We start from the raw sequence: 23,336 nt of genomic DNA on the forward strand, positions 1-23,336 counted from the left end.
GGGTAGAAAGGGATAGAATTATGATAGATTGATAGAACGATAGCGTTAGGATACGTTCCTGTAACGTTATGACTAAGGTACATTCAGGTAACGACACAACTATGATATGTCTAAGGACGTTAAGGCTATGATAAATTAGGGAAGGATATAACCACGAAGTTTTTACGATATGATATGATTATGATACAACATGTGAAGGACGGATATATATCCAACAAGTGTCAAAGAGAGACGTGAGAATCAATTATTCTCAAGCTTTCTTTACATCGGTCAAAGAGTATTTGATAAGCTTTCAAAATTAAGGGTTTTCTTTTTTCTTCTTCCTTCTTTCTCCCTTTTCACGTTTAATTTTTTTTTTTTAAATAAAAAAAGTTTAATGTGAGAATGAAGAAGTTAGATAGGAGGAAGAAATGAATGTAAATGATGATTATCAGCAATATGAGTTGTGTCAATACCACACCGTTATCAAGAGGAAGTAAAGTATAGTAGAATAGATCAAGCGATCCATTTGTTGAGAGTACGATAAGAGACACACAAGTAATAATGTTGGATATAACTACTCTTTCACATCTGAGGGATGAGTCTCATAGATCCAACTACAATATCAATGAAACTTCAGGTGGTAGTGATTGCTTGCATTGGTGTCTCTGTGGTATCCCAACCACATGTAACATGATTTTTCTTGCTCAAATATAGCTTCATTTGTCTTAAAGGTTCACTTTTGAGTAATCCTGGAAGGCTTCTTAATTTGCAGCCTCTGATGAAGATGACCACTCCGAGGTGGGTTGGTTAGTGAAGATGCAATTATATAATCAGGGTTTTATATCAATGGTTCCATTTATATCTATAAATGAAATTTTTGGTGTATTTTTTGGAAATTCAACAATAATTATAGGTTACTTGGTTACCATTCTAAAGAAATTCAACTTTCGACCTTTTGTGAATGCTAAAAGCTACTTGCAAAATACTGTCGATTATGATCCATAATACTCACCGACTCGAAATTGAGGTTTGTTCGTGTTTGAAAATGTGACAAACCAAAAGACAAGATGCTAATTAATATTGTTTGTGATTGTTGTTGTGAATTCTTCATCTTTGAATACATATTTTGGTTGGCTTATGAATTTTTCCATCTTTTAAAAATATTGTTTATTTAGTTGGGGCCTAATTTCATAATAGTCCATTGAATCACAATATTGCAATATTTTAAGTTACTTTTAAGATTAAAGGTCGATGAATAAGTAATTACGGCAAGTTCTTTTTATGCATCTTATTTTGATCTAGCACATAAATGCTTCCTAATTATTTTATTTACTTTTTTATGAATTAGGTTATGAAGATCATTTGAATTATAAACGCTTTAATTCAAACAATATTTAACAACTAATCATTTTAATATTTATACTCAAATATACTAACAAGTACTAGTAACACTAGTCTCAATGACTTAAAGAATACAACTATTATCTCGAACTATAAAGAATTTAATTCCAACCTATTCTAATGGACAAACGCTTTATTAGACTCCATTGTAAGATTTCACTTCATCAATTTAAGTAGCGTTCAACTACAACTATAAATATCAAATTCTTAAGTATTCATGAACAAAATCGGCCTAACAATGTCTCTTGGAACTATTTACCAAAGGTGTTAGAATGAGTCGTGTGGAAGGGTTGCCTTTAGATACTTTAGTACAAATTAAAGATGTCAATATCCTAGTAGTGCGGAATGCAGGAACGTTCGTTGTTGAAAAGAATAACGAGAATAATGGACATCGTTTCATCTACAAGCGTGTGGTGAACGATCTGGTTTGTATGACTAGAGAACGTCGTCCTCGCAGAATTTATATTATTGTGATAGAAGTTATAAATAACGATGATATTCCTTGGTCTTTTATTACAAAGGTGCATAACTTTCTTTTTGTGCATGTGATATATCCATCGCCACCTACTCATAAGCTCTCATCTTTTAAAGAAGTTCTCGAGTTCCTTATCCCCAAGTAGCAATACAACTACTAAAATGCTATCTCTACTTATAATAAGCCCTCTCTCTCTCGAAATATATGTGTGTGTGTTTGTGGATGTATTACTCTCTTTTATTAATGAAATATGGCATAGTCATAATGATATTACGAGTACTTTTCTATCCCTCCCTTCCTTATTGCTATATAAAGAATACGAAGATTATAAGTAAAAGTGTACAAGTAATTTGTTACTTTTGAACTTAAAATGCTTATAATTCAATTTATCTTCGTTATCAACAATAATTATCAAACAGTATATAATTTTGTCCAAGTAAGGTCGCTTCTCATTCCCTGTATGATATCATAACACAAAATCGAGCAGAAGGGTTAACGATAAAATGATAACAAAAACCAATTCGTCGAACTAACTATAAAGGAAGGGTTGGTTGGAAACCATGTCTATACTTCTTTGCTTTAATGACAAGTAACTAAAGATATATAAGAACAACAGAATATGGAATGCCCAGTCAAAACATAAAAAATTTCTTGCCATGTTATAGTTAATGAATATGGTATGCACAAAGATCCGACGTCACATTTCATGATTGGAGACAAATTCAGTGAGCTATGGTCGTCCATACGTCCTTTGGTCCAATTATGTCAAGCAAATTTCGCAGCAAGCAAAGAGTTTTTAATACGTTTGCTATTGCAAAGAGCTCGGTTTAAGGCACAAATGTCTCTTATGTGAAAGGAGAACCAATTCAACGAGATTTAAGTAACCATGAATAAGACACATGATACAACTTGTAAACGAAACGATGTCCATGACTCTTGTTATTATCTTCCACTACAAACCGTCTAGCCTCTTGCACTTTTTTTTCATTGACATCCTTAATTGAAATTTGAATTGAAGGAAACACTTCTCCACAACTAATCATGGAACACATTTGATAGATAGTTTCAACAGATTTACTTTGCCGAGGAATACTTTAAAATTCGATATTTATAGTTGAACGCTATTTAAATTGATGAAGTGAAATCTTACAACAGAGGTTAATAAATCATTTGTCTATTATAAGAGAGCTTGGAATTAAATTCTTTATAGTTGGGATAAGGGATGTTTTAGTCAAACCAAGTATACTTTTTAGTGTTAAAATAAATTTATTTTTTAGTTTTAATTTTGGTAGGAATAAATTAATTTTGATGTGGTGTTATGTATTTTATAAAAATTAATATTAACTTAATCAACAAAAATTTGTATTTTTTTTTAAATTATAATCTAAATTAATAAAAATACCATTGAACTTTGCACTCTATCTAAAAATACTCATAATTTTTTTAAGAAAAATACGGTTGAATTTAAAAAAAAATAAAAATAAAAATAAAAAAAAAAAAAAAACTTCAAAACTACTCTTTAACTTTCAAAAGTGTTTAAAAAAGATAGATGGGGAGAAAATTGTGTTCATGGGGAGAAGATTGAAGGTTATTTTAGGGGAAGGTTTTCAAGGTCAGTATAAGATCCTGAAAACATAACAAGAAGTAATATCCTAACTTAAGGTCGCGATTAAGAACCTACTAGTAGGCTACTTACTAAGTTTTACTCACTCCATGTTTATCATTTTTTTTCAAGTAAATAAGAGTGGTCATGGATGAGAGTAGACTTTGGAGTGTGGGCCATGGACTAACCTCTATTTTTAATCTAGTATTTTTTGTTCTTCTTTTGAGTCTGCTTCTTATTTTGTGTTTGTAACGAGTATGTATATGTAACACCCAAAAATGAAGGAAATTATCTCCCATAAGATCAAGCCACTCATGAAAGACCCAAAGGATAGAAAGGAAAAAAAATGAAAGGATTAAGCAAGAACAAAGGACTTAGTCACGTCACTCGTGTACCTTAACAAGTGATTGCAAGGAGTTAAAAGGCCTTTTGAAAAGGATTGGAAAGGAAAAAGTAAATCAAAAGGGCAAAAAAGTCATTTTATCAATTATCAAGAATCTTTCCCGATTTGTAATTCCTTATCTAGAAGGAATCTCAAGATTCAGAAAAAGGGAAAAATGATAAAAGACCCATGAGAATTTTGTAGAAAAATTTTGGATTTTTCGAGAAAAATAATAATAAAATATTCAAAAAGTGACAAATTACCAAAATACCCCTGGAAGAATGGATAGTTACAGAAATGCCACTCTAATTCGAATCAGAGCATCTACCGTGACCATCGGGAAAAAATCTTTCACACTTAAATCTCAACCATCGAATCACCTCCAAAATTTGATATGATCTAGAACGAACACGCACGGATCATCAAATCCAACGACTAGTATTCAAAGCCAAGATCGGTAAGGCTATGATCGGAGTTCATATCTCCAAAAAATTATCCAGAAAGTTTGATCTCTACATAACGAAGATTCTGGAGCTCTCAATGTTGGTTTAACCTCCTCCTGTGAGGTCGGAAGTAGGAGCAACAATACGGAATAAGAATCGAGAAAGGTCAATCCCCCAATTGAAGGCAATAAGCGTTTAGATTGTGGATCTCCAACTCTCAGATTTCTTCCAAATTCGAGAGCAATCCTCCACCTTTTCTCTTCAAACTTATTCCTACAGTTTCTCAACAAGATTACCCACGAGTTCTATGAAGGAATAGAGTGCTGAAAATGCCCAGAAACCATTCCTCCAATTCAATCTGCCATTGAAGAACTTCAAGAAAAACTTGGAAATCCAATACGAGGATACATGATGACTCGTCGAGCAAGAATGATTCCAATCAGTTTCTGTACCTCCAAGGAATGCTTCCATAGAAGACCACGAAAGAAAAATAACCTCGAGAGCGTGCAAAATTGAAGGAAATAGGTTTCGAAATTAAATTGGGGATAAGAGTCAAAATTCCTATCTACGATCTCTTTTCCTTCAAATAAAGGATTCCTCTAGCTTCAGAGGAAGAAGTTGAGTAAACTTGATGAAGGAATCGAGAGCTGAGACATCGTAGAACAAGCTACCCATAAGATCGAAAATCTGGCATTTCGAGTGAGTTGCATACCGAGAACGATTTTTGGAAATTAAGGTCCTACACTCAAAGACGTTCCTCCAAACCAATTCCTTTAGCTTGAAGATAGGATATGGAAGGGGTTCAATGAAGAAATAGGGCCTTGAAACCCCTAGAATCGGCTACCCAATAAGAAATTCTTTGTTTTATCTCCAGCGATAAATCAGATTTCGGATGAACTTTGGTATCAAATATCTTAGGCTACGATCCACGAGAAGTTATCAAATAAATCCCTAGCCCTTTCTGTTCAGAGGAAGAAAATGATGATACGGCCAGTTCAACTAAACTGTCCAAGTCAACTCAAAATTTAACCTTTTCTCGAGTTTTCTCAATAGATCTTATTTTATGAAATGTTGTATGAACCCTTATCCCAAGAGGTTATATAAGGTAATCAAATTTTGGAGTTATTGGAAAACTTTAGTTAGCGAAACCAAGATATGGGAGAAAATGTTCATCACGATCCATATGACTTTACCTCCTAGGATAACTAAAGTGATAAGATACTACGTGCATAATATCATGTTGGGCTATTCCTAAGAACTTATAAGTTCCAAGCTTGACCCAAGACGTTATGCATAAACCTAGGATCACCAAGAATCCAAGAAAACACCTAGGTTAATGCAAACATCATGCTTAACAAGTTGCTAGTTATTATGGGTTCAAATGATAGCGGAGCAAGTTCGGAATAACTCTAGAATGTTACGCCTTATGCCTCAAGAAAATTTGTGTTTTCGCATCGAATGCTAGGTAACACCCTTTTGTTTTAAAATGTCTTGTGTTGTCGTTCCTTATTCTGTGTTTTCGCATCAAGGTCATTTCTTAAAACGGTCCTACCGGGAGTTGAACCCAGGTCGTTGGATTCAAAGTCCAAAGTGCTAACCACTACACCATAAAACCCCTTGTAAAAATTGATTTTGGAATGGTTTTCCTATTTTATGCAGATTCCACAAGAAGAGAGATTCTATCACGAGTCAAACTCAAGTTATTGGATTCAAAGTTCTTGAGCTGTTTTATCTAACTCGTTGTGATCTTGAGCACCTTTAGAGTGGTTGCAAAAGTAACCCTCCAGTGTTGATTGAAGCTCTTGAAGAACATGTAATTTTATATATTTCTTATAGTTAATTTATATATTGTTGTATATTACAAACAAATTGAAATAATACTTTACATCCCAGTCTTTCTTTCTTCCGTGCAAAACTTAACAAGAAAACCATATTATTTCAATATTCACTCGAGAAACAAGGGGTGAAAACTATATTATTTCAAACCCTCCATTATTGCTTCTACTTTGCGTGAAAATGCTTCCACTAAATCATGTTACTAACTAGTTGGTTTGGTTCGGTTCAATTCTTGGGTCCACTAGATTGAATCGACCTAGCTCAATTAAACTCTTGATAATATAAAAATCATAAGTTTCTTAAATTACCTTAACTTGAAAGTTTAACCCCTAATTCTTTTTTAGAATGTTTAGCTTTATGTCTAGTTAATCTCTAAATGCTTAGAAGTATCTAATAAGACTTCTATTTAAGGAACTTTTCTCTATAAAAGATGTAAGACTTCAGGTTTATTATTAAGGAATTTCAAAGGAGTGATTTGATATATCAGAGGACAAAATATTTATTTGTTTCAAATATCTTATGTTGACCATTCTTTTTTGTCAAGTATTTTGAATATTATCATTGTGAATTACTAATGGCATTAGATTGAATCTCATTAATAACAATATCCCAAAACTCAGGTAAAGATGACATCAAAATTAATACTTTAATTTCATCGACAAAATTTATTTCCACTTAACTCAGTTGAATGATAATCATAATAGTCACCCGTGCACAAATACTTACAACCTTAAAATAATTTCAAAATATAGAAAAAAAATAGTAGGAATTGGTCAAAATCAACATCCATTAATCACTTATGGCATAGCAGAGATGAGGGTAACATTTTTTTATTTCTCTACTATATTAGGCCCTTTGATTTATTTGCTTTACAAGATGTTGAAGTTTTCTATGTTTGAAATAAATTTGGTTGATTGTTTTCTGGTCACCATTGGTACCATCAAAACTTATTTATTTATTTCTTTGAAATGTTTGAGTTTACTATTCATATGTTTTCATTTTTCTACATTGGTTTTAGGTAAATTGTTATAATTCTAATTTTTAACTAAAAAAAAAAATTAGTCTGGTTGTCACGCTTAAAACTACTCTATAGGTACAATCGACCTATTATCCTTCCACCAATAGGAGCAAAAGGCAACGTTACTATGTGAAACTAGTTTCATGTCATTTATTCAACAATAAGGGTGTTAGCATGCATTTGGAAATGAATCCATATTTAAAAAATTTAGATAAAATAGAAAAAAATTGTTATCTCAAAGACAATGATACTATGTGAAACTAGCCTCAACTTAACTTTTAGGGGCCGTAAACCAACGGTTCCTTCACCCAAGACCCATGGCCCAACTCCCAACATGGAAGGGATAATCTAGAGAATAATTCCAAGAACCCTAACGGATGGGTTACAAACTCACATTATCAAGCTCGACAACAAATAATGTCGCCGGCAAACTTAGGAAGACTACATGAAATTACGAATATATCAATGTAGGATTTTTTTAATTTACCGATCTTTAAAATGTTAAATTATGTGAAATTATTAGCAAAGAAGAATATTCTAGAGAGCTCTTCCATTTTATTTAAGATTTTGATACTTAAGAAAAGAGAAAATGAATAAAAATAGGAGACATTTTATAGATTTAGGAGGGGTAAGTGAAAACAAAATGGGAGTCATGACCCATTTTCGGTGGGTTCTCGAAGCACCGATTGCAAGTTAAAAGAGGGTGCTTGGATACCACACTCTTTTCTTAATGATTTCTTGGTTCTTGTCCGAGAATAGTGGCGCTAAGTTTTTAACCATGTTCATAGTGGGTGCTTAGATACCACACTTTTTTCTTAATGATTTCTTGGTTCTTGTCCGAGAATAGTGGCCCTTAGGTTCTAAGTACATGGTTCTATGTGGTGGAGGACTTTGGAATAAGGTTTGGAATCGGTAATTATTCTTATTTCTTTTCCTTTAGACACTCGGTGGTCGGGAGTAAATCGAACAAAGTATCTGTCCAAAATAAAAGGGCCCAACCAGGTAATCATTCTTATTCTTTTAGACACTCGGTGGTCAGGAGTAAATCGAACAAATTGTCTGTCCAAAATAAAAGGGCCAACCAGATTCAAACTGATGACCTTTTGATCTGCAGTCAAATGCTCTACCACTGACCTATGGACCCATTTGGCATGATTTCAACCTTAGTGACCCCTTCTACAGACTGTCAGTCCAAAAGTGTAAAAAGTGTCTGTCCAAAATAAAAGGGCCCAACCAAGTTCAAACGGGTGACCGGTCAAATTCTCTACCACTAAGCTAGAAGACTGTCAGTCCAAAAGTGTAAAAAGTGTCTGTCCAAAATAAAAGGGCCCAACCAAGTTCAAACGGGTGACCGGTCAAATTCTCTACCACTAAGCCATGGATTCATTTTGTAGGATTTTAACCTTAGTGAACGGGTTACCAGTCAAATTCTCTACCAGTGAGCCATGGATCCATTTTGTAGGATTTTAACCTTTGTGACCCCTTAGACATAGTGTCAGTCCAAAAAGTGTAACAAATTTCTATCCAAGATAGAAGGGCCCAACTAGGTTCGAATTGGTGACCTCTTGATCTTCAATTAAATGCTCTAACATTGAGCTATGGACCAATTTTGTATGATATCAACCTTAGTGACCCCTTCTACGGATTATCGGTCCAAAAGTGACCCTACCGAATCGGCTATGGACCAATTTTGTATAAATTGGTGGATTACCTATCGGGAATTAAACACAGGTCGTTAGATTCAAAGTCGAAAGTGCTAACCACTATACCATAGAACCACTTGTTAAACTTTATTGTGGCAGCGATTTTGATAAGCGCCAACAACGCTGGATTTTGCAAAGCTAGAGGTCGTAGTATCCTTACAGACTTTCACAAGGTGTTTTCAACTTCTTTTATAGATAATTGAACTTTTGAGTCCATGCAAATGATTGGTTGGATTAGTATCAGTTTGAGAGGACAGAGAAGAGAAGAGAGACTTTGTTAGAAACTCTCCCATAGATAATCTCCCAAAGTGTTTTCAAGTTCTTTTATAGGTAGAATTTTAAAATCAAACCACAACAAAACTTACTTCTATCTAGCAAAATAAAAACAAGATTATTCCCTTCTTATTCTAAAACTAAATTTGACAATAGATTTTAATAGTTTTGTTAATTAAATTTTCTTTAAAATTAAAATAGTTTTAAAATTTTTGTACCTAGAGTACAATGGAAATAGTATTTTTTTTTTTTTTTTTTTTTTTTTTTTTTTTTTTACTATTTTATAATTTATATGGTATTATTAGAGGCTTTTGAATGAAATATGATAATTGATTCTCTGTCCTCTTTGACAATTTTAGATACCTCCATATCCGATATTTGATGCGACACGTTTCATTATGAGATCTGCCCTTGGGTCAATAAGACTTAAGTAGAGAGTTTATTTGACTAATGATTTGATTTTTTTGGGTTGTAGAGATATCCCTTACAAATCAAGACTTTGTATTATTTTGAAAACACTCATCAAGACATTTGTAAATGTGCCTAATATCTTGAAGGATATAAGACACGTAATTGAGAGAACCTAAATCTTTTTAGAAGTTTGCTTTTCTAGGATACGTCATCATCAAAGTTTGAGACAAAGACCATTAGATGAGTTTTAATAAGGCTCAAATAAATTTAAAATCAAGAAAACGGATCTGAGTTTGATATTATTTGATTTTGGGTATGGACACAACTAGCTGTTTTCTTTTGATTACATTAATGAATGAATGTAAATGTTTAAAATGTTGACCTTAATGGTTTTAGAAGATATCAATACATCATCAATATAAACATCGAAATTGTTTGAAAGGATTGAAAATATCATTCATAATCTTCTGAAATTCGGATGGAGCATTTTTTTAGCCTAAATGGCATGACATTCCTCTCATATTTTCTAAATTGGACATAAATGCTATTTTATATTTGTCCTTTTAGAAAATTAGAATTTTCCAAAATCCCAATTTCATGTTGAATTTTATAAAAACATTTGACTCTAAATTCTTTTTATCAAATCATTTTTGTTTTGGAATGGATATCTTATTTATTCTAAAACCTTATTCAAAGGTTTGTAGTTAATTATCAGTATCAGAATTTCTGGTTTCTTTTCACCATGTTGTTAACCTAAAATGTCAGACATGACCACATGCTCTTTGAAGACTTTATCAGCTTCCTCTGCAAAATATCACCTAAAATGTCACAGTATTTAGTGTTCGATGCTTTTTTACTTAACCCTAGGATTCTATTTACAGTGAACTTGTGATAATTTTTGTCAAATTATATATTTGAATACCTAATACATTAAGATATAATATTTTATTTAAATAATATTAAAATGTCGTAGAATTTCATAATACATGTTTAATTAATATGAATCTCATTCAAATTTCAAATATATATTTTTATTTAATGTTTATGATACACATCAATTATTTTAATATTTAAAATATCAAATACGTTAATATGTTTGGATATTATACTTCAAGACTACAGGAACTTGCTCAGCGGACCTGAGAGTTACATTGGTCCACGATGCATCTCATGGACGATGCAAAACTATGGTGGCGCTTGAAGGTGAATTGTATAAAAAACTGGTCATGCACCAAAAAATCGTGGGAAGACCATTGATGGAATTGAAGAAATCGGCGCTCCCCTGGATAGGTTTCCAATCAAAGACCTAATGTTTGATGTTGACTCTTTTGAAGAAAGAGCCACAGGATCGAACAACAAGAAACGTGGCGGTAGCTCTAAAAACTCTATCACACACATAAAAAAACGTGTCGAAGAGTTAGACATTACACAGAAGATCTGGCTTTCATCAAGGAGACCCGAGTTTGATTCTCGACAATGAAATTTTATTTTCTTATTTCTTTTATTTTATAGTTTCATCTTTTGTCACCAATTATATTTAAACTTTACCTAGGTTTGAGAAGCACTATAATGGATGAGTTCAATAGTATCTTAAATTTAAAAGACTTTTATGAACTTGGTTTGAGAGGAACTATAATGGTCAAGTTCAATAGTATTCTAGATTAAAAAGACTTTTATGAACTTTGAACTTTTAATAGTGTTATGTCATAGATATTTTGTTCAATTTCAACAAGTGAGGTTGAGGTCATTCAAATGGTTAATGTGATAATCCGGTCATTTTCAAGGTCTCTTTTGTTGAACGCCATCATGGCTGAGATGACTGAGATGAGCACCAGAGTGAGTTTGACAAGGAGGGTCGTAGAGAACCACACCCCAAGCCAAGCTCATGTTGGACTTAACAAACTAAAAATCCAAAAACACAAACCCTTAAATGTAACCGGGATGCTAAGGAATTAAAAAATTTTATTTTTGACGTAGAACAATACTTGAAGGTTACAGGAACTTGCTCATAGGACCTAAGAGTTATGTTGACCACAATGCATCTCATGGACGGTGGCGCTCGAAGGTGGATGATATAAAAAATGGGTCATGCACCATAAACTCATGGGAAGACCGTTGATGGAATCAATGCAATCGACGCTCCCCTTGATGAGTTGCCAATTAAAGACCTGACGTTTGATGTTGACTCTTTTGAAGAAAAAGTCACACGATCGAACACCTCGAAATGTCGCGGTAGCTCTAAGAACTCTATCATATGACCAGAGAGTTGAGGGCTACAGGAACTTTCTCATGCGACCTGAGAGTTACGTTAGCCGCAATGCATCTCATGGACGATGCAAAACTATGGTAGTGCTCGAAGATGAATGGTATAAAAAATTGGTCAGTCACCATAAACTCATGGGAAGATCGTTGATGGAATCGATGCAATCAACGCTCCCCTAGATGGGTTGTCAATCAAAGACCTAACATTTGATATTGACTCTTTTGAAGAAAGAGCTACACAATCGAACAGCTCGAAACTTCGCGGTAGCCCTGAGAACTCTAACACACACAGGGAAGGACGTGTAGAAGAGTTAGACATTAAGCAAAAGATCATGCTAAAACTCTTCAGCGATCTGACAAAAGACTTCAGGACATTAACACCAAAAATCTATTGTCGTCCAGCGGTTAGGATATCTGGCTTTCACCCAGGAGACTCGAGTTTGATTCCCAGCAATGGAATATTATTTTCTCATTTCATTTTATTTTACAGTTTCTATCTTAGATTAAAAAGACTTTTATGAACTTCGTACCTTTGTTAGAGTTATGTTATAGATATTTTGTTCAATTTCAAATGGTTAATGCGATAATCTAGTCGTTTTCGAGGTCTCTCTTGTTGAACAACATCATGGTTGAGATGAGCAGGTGATTCAAATGGTTAATGCGATAATCTAGTCGTTTTCGAGGTCTCTCTTGTTGAATGACATCATGGTTGAGATGAGCACCCGAGTGAGTTTGACAAGTTGGGCAGTAGAGAACCACACCTCAAGCCAAGTTCATGTGGGCTTAACAAACTTAAAATCCAAATGGAAACCGGGATGCTAAGGAATTAAAAAGCTTTATTTTTTATGTAGAACAATACTTGAAGGTTACTGGAACTTACTCATAGGACCTAAGAGTTACGTTGGTCGCAATGCATCTCATGGACGATGAAAAACTATGGTGGCGCTCGAAGGTGAATGGTATAAAAAATGGGTCATGCAACATAGACTCAAATGGTTAATGCGATAATCTGGCTATTTTCGAGGTCTCTCTTGTTGAACGCAATCATGGTTGAGATGAGCACCCGAGTAAGTTTGACAAGGAGACCCGAATTTAAACTTTACCTACGTTTGAGAGGCAATATAATGGTCAAGTTCAATGGTACTTTAGATTAAAAAGACTTTTATGAACTTTGTACCTTTGTTAGTGTTACTTTGTACCTTTGTTTGTGTTACTTTGTACCTTTGTTTGTGTTACTTTGTACCTTTGTTAGTGTTATGTTATAGACATTTGGTCAAGTTCAACAAGTGGGGTTGAGGTGATTCAAATGGTTAATGTCACTTTATTTGATTCAAATTGTTAATGTGATAATCCAGTTGAATAGTTACAGGTTATTTCCAAGGTCTCTCTTATTGAACGCCAACAAGGCTGAAATGATTGAGATGAGCACGTGAGTGAGGTTGACAAAATTGAAATAAAATCAAATAAAATCAAATAAAATCACTAAAAACAATCAATAAAATTGAAAAAAATTGAAAAAAAAAACTAGCCTTTTGACACTTCCTTCAACTCGAAGGGTGGTAAATCAAGGATTCCTTCACCCAAGATCCATGATCCAACTCCCAACATGGAAATGATAAGGGATAGAATCATTCCAAGAACCTCAATGGATGGGTTACAAACTCACATTACCAATCTCGGCAACTGGATGTGTCATCGGCGTTAGAAGAACGACCGCATCAGAGCTAGTCATGGGGATAGGAGATCCCGTTGAAGGATGATAGACCAACCGTAATCTTCAGCCCAACGAGCCAAGCTTTTGTAGAAGCAAGAACCCTTGTATTAAAGAAATTAACACCTTCTTATACAAAATTTGGATCAACCAAGAGATAAAGCTAGAGTTAGATGATGAGATCCAAGAGAAACAAGATTTGGAACCTTTTTCTAAATTGAGACACTTCACAATCGAACTTGATCAAGACTTTATTGAATGACTCAGATGCAATCTACCACAAGAATTGCATGAAACTTAGAAATGACAAAGATATGCTCAGATTTCTATAAGGGGGATCGTCTCCACTTGAGAGATCAATTTCATTCATCACAAATATGCTTTTCCATAATAATTTGTGGGTATTTATATTCTCCCAACAAAAGAAGTTACTGGCCATGATTTAATTTCGATCCCTTCAAATCTCCACAGAGAAGACGAAGTCAATTTGAGCATTACAAACTTTATGAAATTAAAATAATAAATAAAGTTTTCTAACCACTCATGAAATGATGCTTGCAACTTCATCCACTACTTCAACCGTGCAAATATTTACTTTTGAATCTCCAAATGATCTTGACTCAAACAAATCAGCTTGTAACACATGAAATGATGGTTGAACCTAGCCTATCCAATTTTGTAGATGAAGTATGAATGCTTGTTCAATCTTCTTGGCTTTGGGTTGTGTAATAGGTCCAGTTGGAACACCGTGATTCTTATCATCATCTCCCTCTTCAAAAGGATTTGTCCTCGAATCAGAAAAATCATCATCTACATCAAAAGGACTCAACTCAGCAACATTGAAAGTAGAATGTACATCGTGATTCTTATCATCATCCCCCTCTTCTAGATTCGTCATCGAATCAGAAAAATCATCACCTATATCAAAAGGACTCAACTTAGCAACATTGAAAGTAGAATGTATTGACAATTCTACCGGAACATCAATTTTATTGTTCCATGCACTAAAATAAGTCATTTTCCTAAATGTCTTAATAGAGCATTTATAGTCAAATAAATAAAGAAATTCTTATAGAGCATTTATAGTCAAACACGTGACCTTCAAATCTTCAATATTACGGTCTCCCAACTAAGCTATCCCCTATAACATTGAAAATGAAAATTCTGAAATTTTATAAAGAAATAATCACTAAATTTAGATTAAATAGTCAAGTAATTTTAAAAAGAAATAATCACTCATTTTAGATTGAATATTAAGGTTATGCAAGTTAGTCAACTTGAATTAGGTGGGGTGAACGTGGATCAAACACGTGACCTTGAGATCTACAGTGACGCTCTCCCAACTAAGCTATCCCCGCTAACATTAAAAATGCAAACTCATTAGTAAGGTATTTAGCTTATTCATTGATATTTTAAAAAGAAATAATCACTAATTTTAAATTGAATAGTCAGGAGTCAAGTTATGTGATGTGAATCAGGTGCGATGAACGTGGATCAAACACGTGACCTTCAGATTTTCAGTCTGATGCTCTCAAAATCGAGTTATCTTCGCTAATATTTGAAAAAAAAAATCATAAGTAAGGGTATTTCTGCTAATTCATTATATTTTAAAAAGAAATAATCAATAATTTTAGATTGAATAAAGTTGTGCAACTTAATGAACTTATGCAACCAAGTGCGGTATTTACGCTAATTTATTATTCATTGAAATTTTAAAAATAAATAATAACTAATTTTTTATTGAATAGTCAGCTTATGCACATGGAAACAGGTGCGGTGAACGTGGAGATTAAACACGTGACCTTCAAATCTTTAGTTTGACACTCTCCCAACTGAGCTATCCCTGCTAACGTTAAAAATAAAAATTCATAAGTAAAGCTATTTCCACTAATTCATTATATTTTAAAAAGAAATAATAATCAACTAAACTATCACGTGCGATGAATGCAGATCTAAGCCATCTGAGATAACATAAAAAATGAATAATCAAATTATGCAATATGTGGTGAACGTGGATCAAACACGTGACCTTTAAATTTTCAATCTAACGCTCTCCCAACTGAGCTATCCCCGCAATCATTAAAAATGAAAATTCATCAGTAAAGATATTTTCGCTGATTCATTGAGATTTTAAAAGGAAATAATGACTAATTTTTTATTGAATAGTCAGGTTATGGAAATAGAAACAGGTGTGGTTCATGACCTTCAAATCTTAAATCTGTCTCCAAACTGAGCTATCCCCACTAACATTAAAAATGAATGTGGAGATCGAACACGTGACCTTCAAATCTTAAATCTGACGCTCTCCAAACTGAACTATCTCCATTAACATTAAAAATGAAAGTTTTTAAGTAAAGATATTTCCGCTAATTAATTGAAATTTTCGAAAGAAATGATCACTAATTTTAGATTGAATAGTCAAATTGTGCAACGTGAACCATGTGTGGTGAACGTGGATCGAACACGAGACCTTCAGATCTTCAATCTAATGCTCTCTAAACTGAGCTATCCACACTAACATTAAAAATAAAAATTCATCAGTAAAGGTATTTTCGCTAATTCATTGAAATTTTAAATAGAAATAATCACTAATTTTTAATAAGATATTCAAGTTATCCAACTTGTATAAGGTGCGGTGAACTAGAACACGTTAGGTATTTCCGATAATTCATTGAGATTTAACAATGGAATAATGACTAATTTTAGATTGAATAGTCGGGTTATGCAACTAGAATCAGGTGCGGTGAACGTGGAGATCAAACACGTGACCTTCAAATCTTCAGTCTGACGCTCTCCCAACAGAGCTCTCCCCGCTAATATTAAAAATGAAAATTCATAAGTAAAGGTATTTCCGCTAATTCATTATGTTTAAAAAAGAAATAATCACTAATTTTAGATTGAATAATCAAGTTATGTTTTTAGATTGTATAGTCAAGTAATAAACTTGTATTAGGTACGTTGAACGTGGATAAAACACGTGTGACCTTCAAATCTTCAGTCTAATAATCTCCGAGAGCTACTCTTGCTAATATTAAAAATGAATATTCATCAGTAAAGGTATTGGGTACACTTCTGAAAATTCAACAAAAGGCATTGGGTACGCAGTTATAGTACGACATTCCACCCATAAAAAGATGGTCAAACAGAAATGCTTAAGCAAATATTGGAAGACATGTTGAGGGTACATGTGATGATTTTGCAGGAAGTTGGGATAAGTACCTACCCCTTATGAAATTCGCTTATAATAATACTTGCCAAGCCACCATACAAATGGCCACATACAAGGTTCTCTATGGACGAAGATTTCGATCCCCTATCTTTTGGGAAGAAGGGGGGCAAATGAAAACTATTGGGCCAGAGCTAGTGCAAATTACCAACGCCGCAGTCCAGAAGATTAAAGCTAGGATACAAACCGCACAAAGCCGAGAGAAAAGCTATGCAGACCTAAGGCGCAAGGACATGAAATTGTAGGTAGGGGATCATATATTCCTAAAGGTAGCACCCCATGAGAGGGGTGCTTAGGTAGGGTGAAAAGGGGAAGCTAAGCCCTAGGTTTATCCGTACATTTGAGATATTAGAAAGGATTGGATCTGTGGCCTATAGAATCGGGAGTATACCCTAGATCGTTCGCACGTACATAATATCTTTCATGTATCCATACTACGGAAGTATACCCTAGATCGTTCGCACGTACTGGCTCATGAAACTCTCTTCTTGAGAGATGACCTAACATATAAAGAACACCCGATTCAAATAATAGACAAGAAAGTCAAATGATTGAGAAACAAGGAAATCTCTCTTGTTAAGGTCCTATGGAAGAATCATAGAGTAGAAGAAGCCACTTGGGAAACAGAACGCAAATATGAACCTTGTACCCTGACCTATTTTAGAATAAGCAGTTTCGATGACCGAAAGTTTTCAAAGGAGAGGAGAATTTACAACACTCAAGGTCTCCAATAAGAGACAGTGTATAATCCCTACTAGGTTGTATCTAGAAGCAAAGAACAAGGAGAATTGAAAAAACATTGAGAAAATGGTACATTTTCTAATTTTTATAAACTTCCAGAATCATTAAATTTTTTATAGAATAAGAATTACAAGGTTCTTAAAAAAGGAAGCCTCTGATCGGAGAAGACTTTTATGGCAGAAGATTCAGAAAAATCAGGAATGAAATTATAGAAATTCTAGACGTTTCAATGGTAGTGGAAAATCTGTCTATAAATTATGAATTAGGGTAGACTATTAGGGGCAAGAAGCAAGCTTAATCGAGTACCCAATCGAGAGATACAAGTTTTTTGTTTTGGGGTATCGTGTTCATGGGTTTACCTCGAATTCAAGAACTATAGTCCATTGTTCATTAACAAACTTGTTCCTGCACCTTCTAAATAAGTTTACCCATCAGTTTGGTGAAGGAAAGAGGTCCTGAAAGTGTTAGTAGATTTTCACACGAATGAGTCCACGTTAGGTTACCCTCTAATGTTTTCCTAAGCTAAAACCTCAACTCCTAAAGCCTAACCCATGACATTATGTATAAACCTAGGTTCATCAATAATCCATGTCCATGTACCAAGTACCTAGAACTATGTGAATAACATGCTAAATAAGTCAGTAGGATCCATACCCATAAGTAACCATTATATGCAATACAATGTGTACTAAAAAGCCCCTATTCCTCTTTAGGTAGGATGTCCTGCAATATGTATCATGAGCTGGATGTTATGATAGGCCTACCTTTACCATCAGCTAAACGAGATGTCCTGCACCACGATTTACCAATAGGATTACATGATTATGACGACACCATTCATGTGTTCATGGGGAGAAAATTGAAGGTTATTTTAGGGGAAGGTTTTCAGGATCAGTATATGATACATGACACGATGACCTCTAAGTTCTAAGATCCTGAAAACATAACAAGAAGTAATATCCTAGCTTAAGGTCGCGATTAAGAACCTACTAGTAGGCTACTTACTAATTTTTCTTACTCCATGTTTATTATTTTTTTTTTCAAGTAACTAAGAGTTGGTCGTGGATGAGAGTGGACTTTGGAGTGTGGGTCATGGACTAACCTCTATTTTTAATCTAGTATTTTTTGTTCTTCTTTTGAGTGTGCTTCTTATTTTGTGTTTGTAACGAGTATGTATATGTAACATCGCAAAAATGAAGGAAATTAGCTCCCATAAGAATAAGCCACGCATGAAAGACCCAAAGGATAGAAAGGAAAAAAATTAAAGGATTAAGCAAGAACAAAGGATTTAGTCAAGTCACTTGTGTACCCTAACAAGTGATTTCAAGGAGTTAAAGGGCTTTTGAGAAGGAAGGAAAAAGTAAATGAAAAGGGCAAAAAAGTCATTTTATCAATTATCAAGAATCTTTCCGGATTTGTAATTCCTTATCTAGAATGAATCTCAATATTCAAAATAAGCAAAAAAAGATCAAAAAGGGATGAGCAATTTGTAGAAAAATTATGGATTTTTCGAGAAAAATAATAATAAAATATTCGGAAAGCAAATTACCAAAATACCCCTAGAACAATGGATAATTACAGAAATGCCACTCTAATTAGAATCAGAGCATCTACCGTGACCATCCGAGCAAAATCCTTCAAACTCAAATTTCAACCGTCGGATCTCCTGCAAAATTTGATATGATCTAGAATGAACACGCACGGATCATCACATCCAACGACTAGTATTCAAAGCCAAGGTCGGTAAGGATATGATCGGAGTTGATATCTCTGAGAAATTATCCAGGAAGTTGGATCTCTAAATAACGAAGATTCTGGAGCTCTCAATGTTGGTTTAAGCTCCTCCTATAAAGTTTGAAGTAGGAGCAACAATACGGAATAAGAATCGAGAAAAGTCGATCCCCCAATCGAAGGCAATAAGCATTTAGATTGTGGGTCTCCTACTCTCAGATTTATTCCAAATTCGAGAGCAATCCTCCACCATTTCTCTTCAAACTTCTAAATAATGATGAATCTAGAGCTCTCAATGTCGGTTTAAGCTCCTCCTATAAAGTCTGAGGTAGGAGAAACAATGCGGAATAAGAATCGAGAAAGGTCGATCCCCAAATCCTTGACAATAAGCGTTTAGATTATGGGTCTCCTACTCTCAGATTTCTTCCAAATTCTTGAGAAATCCTCCACCATTTATCTTCAAACTTATTCTTACCGTTTCTCAACAAGATTACCCACAAATTCTATGAACGAATAGAGTGCTGAAAGTGCCTAGAAACCATTCCCCCAATTCAATCAGTCATTGAAGAACTTCATGAAAAAGTTGAAAATCCAATCCGAGGATACATGATGATTCGTCGAGCAAGAATGATTCCAATAAGTTTCTGCACCTCCAAGGAATTCTTCCATAGAAGACCACGAAGAAAAATAACCTCGAGAGCGTGCCAAATGGAAGGAAATAGGTTTCAAAATTAAATTGAGGATAAGAGTCAAAATTCCTATCTACGATCTCTTTTCCTTCAAATTAAGGATTCCTCTAGCTTCAGAGGAAGAAGTTGAGTAAACTTGATGAAAGAATCGAGAGTTGAGACATCGTAGAACAAGCTACCCATGAGATCGAAATTCTAGCATTTCGAGTAAGTTGCATACCGAGAACGATTTTTAGAAATTAAGGTCCTACACTCAAAGACGTTCCTCCAAACCAATTCCTTTAGCCTGAAGATAGGATATGGAAGGGGTTCAATGAAGAAATACGGCCTTGAAACCCCTAGAATCGGCTACCCAATAAGAAATCCTTTGTTTTATCTCAAGAGATAAATCAGATTTTGGATGAACTTTGGAAGCGAATATCTTAGGCTACGATCCATGAGAAGGTATCAAATAAATCCGTAGCCCTTCCTTGTAATACCCATCTTTAAGTTTCACGAAGAAATCAAGGAGAGAAACGCTATAAATGTGGCTGTACAGGCCGAGTTTCAAATGGCGGCGACGCGAAAAATACACATCTTCTTCCTGTTTAGAGGAAGAAAACGATGATATGGCCAGTTCAACTAAACTGTCCAAGTCAACTTAAAATTTGACCTTTTCTCGGGATTTCTATATTTTAACCCCATTCCATACCGATTCTCATAGAAAATCTTATGGTTTCAGATACTAGACACAATAAGGAGTACGTGGAAGGAAATTTGAAATAATTCAGATACTGGAAGCTCAAAAATGGACGTCCGAAACGTCGACGACGAGGCAAGTAGCCACCTTGGACTTTTTGTTAAGAAATACTTGTAGAAATTGCTTGGATTTTCATATGAACCCTAAACCAAGTATGAATGAAGGATATATGAAAGAAAAACCTAAAGAACCGTGAGTTAAGATCCTGAACCGATCAAATAGCTCGAGATTTAAGTAACATTAAAATAACTCACTATATTAGCTTCGCTGCCTATCAAATTTTAATACTGAGCATATTATAGTATGTTGAGGTTAGATATGAAATTTAGTGGTCATTGGATAAGGATAATTAGGTAAACCAAGAAACGGTGTAAAATGACCATAATGTCCCTAAGGTAATTTACCTTCAGTTCATGATCTAGATGACCTTCAAATGCTATGAAATTCATCAGTAGATCTTATTTTATGAAGTGTTATATGAATCCTTATCCCAATGGGTTATATAAGGTAATGAAGTTTAGGAATTATTGGAAAACTTTAGTTAGCGAAACCAAGATATGGGAGAAAATGCTCATCACGATCCATATGACCTTTGCAATGAATTACGATGTTTATAAGTTTTGTAGTCAATGTGACCAATGTTTGCTGCACACAAAAAAAGATAGGGATGTTAAATTTTTAAGTCACCCTTCCAAAGTATGGTGGATAAATTGGATACCAAATTATTGTTTTCAACTGCATGTCATCCTCAGACTCATGAGCAAACTGAGGTGGTTAATAAAACATTAGGTGCATTGCTTAGGGCTATTATTTGTAAGAATATTAAGTCTTGGGACGAATGTTTGTCACTCATTGTTCTCTTTTTGAAGTTGCTTACAGATTTAATCCACTTACGCGTCTTGATTTGCTTTCTATTGATTCTAATATTTTTGTGAGTAAAGCAGCCACAAGTAAGACAAATGGGATCAAAACATTGCATAAAGAGGGGAAGGAGACAATTGAGAAACAAAATTTCAATGTTGCTTCAAGAATTAACAAAGGACAGAATGAAATAATTTATCAACCCGGTAACTTGGTTTGGATACATTTTCGCAAGGAGTGATTCCCATCTCAAAGGAAGACAAAGTTACATCCAAGAGGGGATGACCCTTATCAAGTCCTTGAAAGAATTAATAACAATGCATATAAAATGATCTTCTAGGAGAATTTTCAGCACATTCTACTTTCAATGTTGCTGACTTGAGTCCTTTTGATGTAGGTGATGATTTTCTGATTCGAGGATGAATCCTTTTGAAGAGGGGGAAGATGATAAGGATCACGGTGTTCCAAATGTTCCAACTAGACCTATTACACGATCCAAGGCCAAGAAGATTCAACAAGCATTCATTCTTCATATACAAAATTGGATAGGATCGGATCAACTATTATTTCATGTGTTACAAGCTTATCAGATTGAGGAAGGATCATTTGGAGCTTCAAAAGTGAATATTTACACCGTTGAAGGAGCAAATGAAGTTGCAAGCATCATTACATGAGTTGTTAGAAAACTTTATTCATTTTTAATTTCATAAAGTTTGTAATGGTAGAATTGTCAAATTGACTTCGTTTTTTTTTTTTTTTTTTTTTGGAGATTTAATGGGATCGAGATTAAATCCCGGCCACTAACTTCTTTTGTGGGAGACTATAAATACCCTCAAATTATTATGTAAAAATCGGATTTGTGAGGAATGAAATTGATCTCTCAAGTTGAGAAGTTCCCCAAACATAAGGAAATTCTCTCCCATAAGAATAAGCCACTCATGAAAGACCCAAATGATAGAAAGGAAAAAAATTAAAGGATTAAGCAAGAACAAAGAACTTAGTCAGGTCACTCATGTACCTTAACAAGTGATTGCAAGGAGTTAAAAGGCCTTTTGAAAAGGATTGGAAAGGAAAAAGTAAATCAAAAGGGCAAAAAAAGTCATTTTATCAATTATCAAGAATCTTTCCAGATTTGTAATTTCTTATCTAGAAGGAATCTCAAGATTAGAAAAAGGGAAAAATGATAAAAGACTGATGATAAATTTGTAGAAAAATTATTAATTTTTCGAGAAAAATAATAATAAAATATTCGAAAAGTAGAAAATTACCAAAATACCCCTTGAAGAATGGATAGTTACAGAAATGCCACTCTAATTCGAATTAGAGCATCTACCGTGACCATTCGGAAAAAATCTTTCGAACTCAAATCTCAAACGTCGAATCTCCTCCAAATTTGATATGATCTAGAACGAACACGCACGGATAATCACATCCAACGACTAGTATTCAAAGCCAAGGTCGGTAAGGCTATGATCGGAGTTGATATCTCCAAAAAATTATCTAGAAAGTTTGATCTCTGAATAACGAAGATTTTGGAGCTCTCAATATCGGTTTAAGCTCCTCCTATGAGGTCGGAAGTAGGAGCAACAATACGGAATAAGAATCGAGAAAGGTCAATCCCTCAATTGAAGGCAATAAGCGTTTAGATTGTGGATCTCCTACTCTCAGATTTCTTCCAAATTCGAGAGCAATCCTCCACCATTTCTCTTCAAACTTCTAAATAACAAAGAATCTGGAGCTCTCAATGTCGGTTTAAGCTCCTCCTATAAAGTCTGAAGTAGGAGCAACAATACGGAATAAGAATCGAGAAAGGTCGATCACCAAATCGAAGGCAATAAGCGTTTAGATT

The 23,336-nt window shown here is 34.2% G+C and overlaps 1 non-coding gene across 1 annotated transcript; it reads right to left on the reverse strand.

Annotated features, from left to right (window-relative positions):
- Positions 1–5,829: 5,829 nt before the first annotated feature.
- On the reverse strand, positions 5,830–5,901 carry TRNAQ-UUG (transfer RNA glutamine (anticodon UUG)). The gene has a single exon. It is a non-coding gene; the product is annotated as a tRNA-Gln (tRNA).
- Positions 5,902–23,336: the final 17,435 nt, after the last annotated feature.

The sequence above is a fragment of the Cucurbita pepo genome, chromosome 10 (genome assembly GCF_057944985.1).
Source record: "Cucurbita pepo subsp. pepo isolate OVF chromosome 10, ASM5794498v1, whole genome shotgun sequence".
NCBI classification, from domain to species: domain Eukaryota; kingdom Viridiplantae; phylum Streptophyta; class Magnoliopsida; order Cucurbitales; family Cucurbitaceae; genus Cucurbita; species Cucurbita pepo.